Here is a 7,254-nt window from a genome sequence, read left to right on the forward strand (position 1 = left end):
TATGTGAAAAGTGTTCATGTGTAGTAAAAAAATGAGAAATCCGTCCGTTTTCGTCATTTGTTATCGAATCGACTTAAAGCCAGATCGTCACATTGGCCGCTCTTCTCTCTGAAACGGTTGTGCTTATCGTCTGCAAATCTATGTCGGGTGCTGCGGTATGCGGATACACTAAAAGCACGATAGTAGAACACAGATGAAGCTTCTAAGTTGATGTAATTGCCAGTCAGAAGTAGTACAATTCAAGTTTTACGTATGGATTATTGACTTTTTAGCTGGCTTTGGTGCCTTGGACATGAGCTAGGACCTTAGGATTCTGCATGAAAGGAGGACTAGCAGCCGAGTTGCACGGGAGAATGTGAAAAGTGTTCATATGTAGTAAAAACCTGAGAAATCCATCCGTTTTCGTCATTTGTTATCGAATCGACTTAAAGCCAGATCGTTACATTGGCCGCTCTTCTTTCTGAAACGGTTGTACTTATCGTCTGCAAAGCTATGTCGGGGGCTGTGGTATGTGGAGACACTAAAAGCACCATAGTAGAACACAGATGAAGCTTCTAAGTTGATGTAATTGCCAGTAAGAAGTAGTACAATTCAAGTTTTACATATCGATTATTGACTTTTTAGCTGGCTTTGGTGCCTTGGACAATAGCTAGGACTTTAAGATTCTGCATGAAAGGAGGACTAGCAGCCGCGTTGCATGGGAGAATGTGGAAAGTGTTCATATGTAGTAAAAACCTGAGAATTCCGTCCGTTTTCGTCATTTGTTATGGAATCGACTTAAAGCCAGGTCGTCACATTGGCCGCTCTTCTCTCTGAAACGATTGTACTTATCGTCTGCAAAGCTATGTCGCGTGCTGCGGTATGCGGAGACACTTAAAGCACCATAGTAGAACACAGATGAAACTTCTAAGTTGATGTAATAGCCAGTAGAAGTAGTACAATTCAAGTTTTAGGTATCGATTATTAACTTTTTAGCTGGCTTTTGTTCTTTGGACATGAGCTAGGACCTTAAGATTCTGCATGAAAGGAGGACTAGCAGCCGAGTTGCACGGGAGAATGTGAAAAGTGTTCATATGTAATAAAAACCTGAGAAATCCGTCCGTTTTCGTCATTTGTTATCGAATCGACTTAAAGCCAGATCGTCACATTGGCGCTCTTCTCTCTGAAACGGTTGTACTTATCGTCTGCAAAGCTATGTCGCATGCTGCGGCGTTCGAAGAAACTAAAAGCACCATAGTAGAAAACAGCTGAAGCTTCTAAGTTGTTGTAATAGCCTGTAAGAAGTAGTACAATTCAAGTTTTAGGTATCGATTATTGATTTTTGAGCTGGGTTTGGTGCCTTGGACATGAGCTAAGACCTTAAGGTTCTGCATGAAACGAGGACTAGCAGCCGCGTTGCACGGGAGTATGTGAAAAGTGTTCATGTGTAGTAAAAACCTGAGAAATCCGTCCCATTTTGTCATATGATAACGAATCGACTCAAAGCCAGATCGTCACATTGGCCGCTCTTCTGTCTGCAATGGTTACATTTATCGTCTGCAAAGCTATGTCGCGTGCTGCGGTATGCGGATACACTAAAAGCACCATAGTAGAACACAGATGAAGCTTCTAAGTTGATGTAATAGCCAGTAAGATGTAGTACAATTCAAGTTTTAGGTATCGATTATTGACTTTTTATCCTTCTTTGGCGCCTTTGACATGAGCTAGTAACTTAAGATTCTGCATGAAAGGAGGTCTAGCAGCCGAGTTGCACGGGAGAATGTGAAAAGTGTTCATATGGAATAAAAACCTGAGAAATCCGTCCGTTTTCGTCATTTGTTATCGAATCGACTTAAAGCCAGATCATCACATTGGCGCTCTTCTCTCTGAAACGGTTGTACTTATCGTCTGCAAAGCTATGTCGCATGCTGCGGCGTTCGGAGAAACTAAAAGCACCATAGTAGAAAACAGATGAAGCTTCTAAGTCGATGTAATAGCCAGTAAGAAGTAGTACAATTGAAGTTTTAGGTATCGATTATTGATTTTTGAGCTGGGTTTGGTGCCTTGGACATGAGCTAAGACCTTAAGATTCTGCATGAAAGGACTACTAGCAGCCGAGTTGCATGGGAGAATGTGAAAAATGTTCATATGTAGTAAAAACCTGAGAAATCCGTCCGTTTTCGTCTTTTGTTATCGAATCGACTTAAAGCCAGATCGTCACATTGGCCGCTCTTCTCCTGAAACGGTTGTACTTATCGTCTGCAAAGGTATGTCGCGTGCTGCGGTATGCGGAGGCACTAAAAGCACCACAGTAGAACACAGATGAAGCTTCTAAGATGATGTAATAGCCAGTAAGTAGTAGTACAATTCAAGTTTTAGGTCTCGATTATTGACTTTTTTGCTGGCTTTGGTGCCTTGGACATGAGCTAGGACCTAAAGATTCAGCATGAAAGGAGGACTAGCAGCCGAGTTGCACGGGAGAATGTGAAAAGTGTTCATATGTAATAAAAACCTGAGAAATCCGTCCGTTTTCGTCATTTGTTATCGAATCGACTTAAAGCCAGATCGTCACATTGGCCGCTCTTCTCTCTGAAACGGTTGTACTTATCGTCTGCAAAGCTATGTCGCGTGCTGCGGTGTGTGGAGACACTAAAAGCACCATAGTAGAACACAGATGAAGCTTCTAAGTTGATGTAATAGCCAGTAAGATGTAGTACAATTCAAGTTTTAGGTATCGATTATTGACTTTTTATCCTTCTTTGGCGCCTTGGACATGAGCTAGGAACTTAAGATTCTGTATGAAAGGAGGAGTAGCAGCCGCGTTGCACGGGAGTATGTGAAAAGTGTTCATGTGTAGTAAAAAAATGAGAAATCCGTCCGTTTTCGTCATTTGTTATCGAATCGACTTAAAGCCAGATCGTCACATTGGCCGCTCTTCTCTCTGAAACGGTTGTGCTTATCGTCTGCAAATCTATGTCGGGTGCTGCGGTATGCGGATGCACTAAAAGCACTATAGTAGAACACAGATGAAGCTTCTAAGTTGATGTAATTGCCAGTAAGAAGTAGTACAATTCAAGTTTTACGTATCGATTATTGACTTTTTAGCTGGCTTTGGTGCCTTGGACATGAGCTAGGACCTTAGGATTCTGCATGAAAGGAGGACTAGCAGCCGAGTTGCACGGGAGAATGTGAAAAGTGTTCATATGTAGTAAAAACCTGAGAAATCCATCCGTTTTCGTCATTTGTTATCGAATCGACTTAAAGCCAGGTCGTTACATTGGCCGCTCTTCTTTCTGAAACGGTTGTACTTATCGTCTGCAAAGCTATGTCGGGGGCTGTGGTATGTGGAGACACTAAAAGCACCATAGTAGAACACAGATGAAGCTTCTAAGTTGATGTAATTGCCAGTAAGAAGTAGTACAATTCAAGTTTTACATATCGATTATTGACTTTTTAGCTGCCTTTGGTGCCTTGGACATTAGCTAGGACTTTAAGATTCTGCATGAAAGGAGGACTAGCAGCCGCGTTGCATGGGAGAATGTGGAAAGTGTTCATATGTAGTAAAAACCTGAGAATTCCGTCCGTTTTCGTCATTTGTTATGGAATCGACTTAAAGCCAGGTCGTCACATTGGCCGCTCTTCTCTCTGAAACGGTTGTACTTATCGTCTGCAAAGCTATGTCGCGTGCTGCGGTATGCGGAGACACTTAAAGCACCATAGTAGAACACAGATGAAGCTTCTAAGTTGATGTAATAGCCAGTAGAAGTAGTACAATTCAAGTTTTAGGTATCGATTATTAACTTTTTAGCTGGCTTTTGTTCTTTGGACATGAGCTAGGACCTTAAGATTCTGCATGAAAGGAGGACTAGCAGCCGAGTTGCACTGGAGAATGTGAAAAGTGTTCATATGTAATAAAAACCTGAGAAATCCGTCCGTTTTCGTCATTTGTTATCGAATCGACTTAAAGCCAGATCATCACATTGGCGCTCTTCTCTCTGAAACGGTTGTACTTATCGTCTGCAAAGCTATGTCGCATGCTGCGGCGTTCGGAGAAACTAAAAGCACCATAGTAGAAAACAGATGAAGCTTCTAAGTTGATGTAATAGCCAGTAAGAAGTAGTACAATTGAAGTTTTAGGTATCGATTATTGATTTTTGAGCTGGGTTTGGTGCCTTGGACATGAGCTAAGACCTTAAGATTCTGCATGAAAGGAGGACTAGCAGCCGAGTTGCATGGGAGAATGTGAAAAATGTTCATATGTAGTAAAAACCTGAGAAAGCCGTCCGTTTTCGTCTTTTGTTATCGAATCGACTTAAAGCCAGATCGTCACATTGGCCGCTCTTCTCCTGAAACGGTTGTACTTATCGTCTGCAAAGGTATGTCGCGTGCTGCGGTATGCGGAGGCACTAAAAGCACCACAGTAGAACACAGATGAAGCTTCTAAGATGATGTAATAGCCAGTAAGTAGTAGTACAATTCAAGTTTTAGGTCTCGATTATTGACTTTTTTGCTGGCTTTGGTGCCTTGGACATGAGCTAGGACCTAAAGATTCAGCATGAAAGGAGGACTAGCAGCCGAGTTGCACGGGAGAATGTGAAAAGTGTTCATATGTAGTAAAAACCTGAGAAATCTGTCCCTTTTTGTCATTTGATATCGAATAGACTTAAAGCCAGATCGTCACATTGGCCGCTCTTCTCTCTGAAACGGTTGTACTTATCGTCTGCAAAGCTATGTCGCGTGCTGCGGTGTGTGGAGACACTAAAAGCACCATAGTAGAACACAGATGAAGCTTCTAAGTTGATGTAATAGCCAGTAAGATGTAGTACAATTCAAGTTTTAGGTATCGATTATTGACTTTTTATCCTTCTTTGGCGCCTTAGACATGAGCTTGGAACTTAAGATTCTGTATGAAAGGACGACTAGCAGCCGCGTTGCACGGGAGTATGTGAAAAGTGTTCATGTGTAGTAAAAAAATGAGAAATCCGTCCGTTTTCGTCATTTGTTATCGAATCGACTTAAAGCCAGATCGTCACATTGGCCGCTCTTCTCTCTGAAACGGTTGTGCTTATCGTCTGCAAATCTATGTCGGGTGCTGCGGTATGCGGATACACTAAAAGCACGATAGTAGAACACAGATGAAGCTTCTAAGTTGATGTAATTGCCAGTCAGAAGTAGTACAATTCAAGTTTTACGTATGGATTATTGACTTTTTAGCTGGCTTTGGTGCCTTGGACATGAGCTAGGACCTTAGGATTCTGCATGAAAGGAGGACTAGCAGCCGAGTTGCACGGGAGAATGTGAAAAGTGTTCATATGTAGTAAAAACCTGAGAAATCCATCCGTTTTCGTCATTTGTTATCGAATCGACTTAAAGCCAGATCGTTACATTGGCCGCTCTTCTTTCTGAAACGGTTGTACTTATCGTCTGCAAAGCTATGTCGGGGGCTGTGGTATGTGGAGACACTAAAAGCACCATAGTAGAACACAGATGAAGCTTCTAAGTTGATGTAATTGCCAGTAAGAAGTAGTACAATTCAAGTTTTACATATCGATTATTGACTTTTTAGCTGGCTTTGGTGCCTTGGACAATAGCTAGGACTTTAAGATTCTGCATGAAAGGAGGACTAGCAGCCGCGTTGCATGGGAGAATGTGGAAAGTGTTCATATGTAGTAAAAACCTGAGAATTCCGTCCGTTTTCGTCATTTGTTATGGAATCGACTTAAAGCCAGGTCGTCACATTGGCCGCTCTTCTCTCTGAAACGATTGTACTTATCGTCTGCAAAGCTATGTCGCGTGCTGCGGTATGCGGAGACACTTAAAGCACCATAGTAGAACACAGATGAAACTTCTAAGTTGATGTAATAGCCAGTAGAAGTAGTACAATTCAAGTTTTAGGTATCGATTATTAACTTTTTAGCTGGCTTTTGTTCTTTGGACATGAGCTAGGACCTTAAGATTCTGCATGAAAGGAGGACTAGCAGCCGAGTTGCACGGGAGAATGTGAAAAGTGTTCATATGTAATAAAAACCTGAGAAATCCGTCCGTTTTCGTCATTTGTTATCGAATCGACTTAAAGCCAGATCATCACATTGGCGCTCTTCTCTCTGAAACGGTTGTACTTATCGTCTGCAAAGCTATGTCGCATGCTGCGGCGTTCGGAGAAACTAAAAGCACCATAGTAGAAAACAGATGAAGCTTCTAAGTTGATGTAATAGCCAGTAAGAAGTAGTACAATTGAAGTTTTAGGTATCGATTATTGATTTTTGAGCTGGGTTTGGTGCCTTGGACATGAGCTAAGACCTTAAGATTCTGCATGAAAGGAGGACTAGCAGCCGAGTTGCATGGGAGAATGTGAAAAATGTTCATATGTAGTAAAAACCTGAGAAAGCTGTCCGTTTTCGTCTTTTATTATCGAATCGACTTAAAGCCAGATCGTCACATTGGCCGCTCTTCTCCTGAAACGGTTGTACTTATCGTCTGCAAAGGTATGTCGCGTGCTGCGGTATGCGGAGGCACTAAAAGCACCACAGTAGAACACAGATGAAGCTTCTAAGATGATGTAATAGCCAGTAAGTAGTAGTACAATTCAAGTTTTAGGTCTCGATTATTGACTTTTTTGCTGGCTTTGGTGCCTTGGACAAGAGCTAGGACCTAAAGATTCAGCATGAAAGGAGGACTAGCAGCCGAGTTGCACGGGAGAATGTGAAAAGTGTTCATATGTAGTAAAAACCTGAGAAATCTGTCCCTTTTTGTCATTTGATATCGAATAGACTTAAAGCCAGATCGTCACATTGGCCGCTCTTCTCTCTGAAACGGTAGTACTTATCGTCTGCAAAGCTATGTCGCGTGCTGCGGTATTCTGAGACACTAAAAGCACCATAGTAGAACACAGATGAAGCTACTAACTTGATGTAATAGCCAGTAAGAAGTAGTACAATTCAAGTTTTAGGTATCGATAATTGACTTTTTAGCTGCCTTTGGTGCCTTGGACATGAGCTAGGACCTTACGATTCTGCATGAGAGGAGGACTAGCAGCGGAGTTGCATGGGAGAATGTGAAAAGTGTTCATACGTAGTAAAAACCTGAGAAATCCGTCCGTTTTCGTCTTTTGTTATCGAATGGAATCAAAGCCAGATCATCACATTGGCCGCTCTTCCCTCTGAAACGGCTGTACTTATCGTCTGCAAAGCTATGTCGCGTGCTGCGGTATTCGGAGACACTAAAAGCACCATAGTAGAACACAGATGAAGCTTCTAAGTTGATGTAAAAGCGAAT

The sequence above is a fragment of the Schistocerca gregaria genome, unplaced genomic scaffold, assembly GCF_023897955.1.
Source record: "Schistocerca gregaria isolate iqSchGreg1 unplaced genomic scaffold, iqSchGreg1.2 ptg000313l, whole genome shotgun sequence".
Lineage (NCBI taxonomy): Eukaryota > Metazoa > Arthropoda > Insecta > Orthoptera > Acrididae > Schistocerca > Schistocerca gregaria.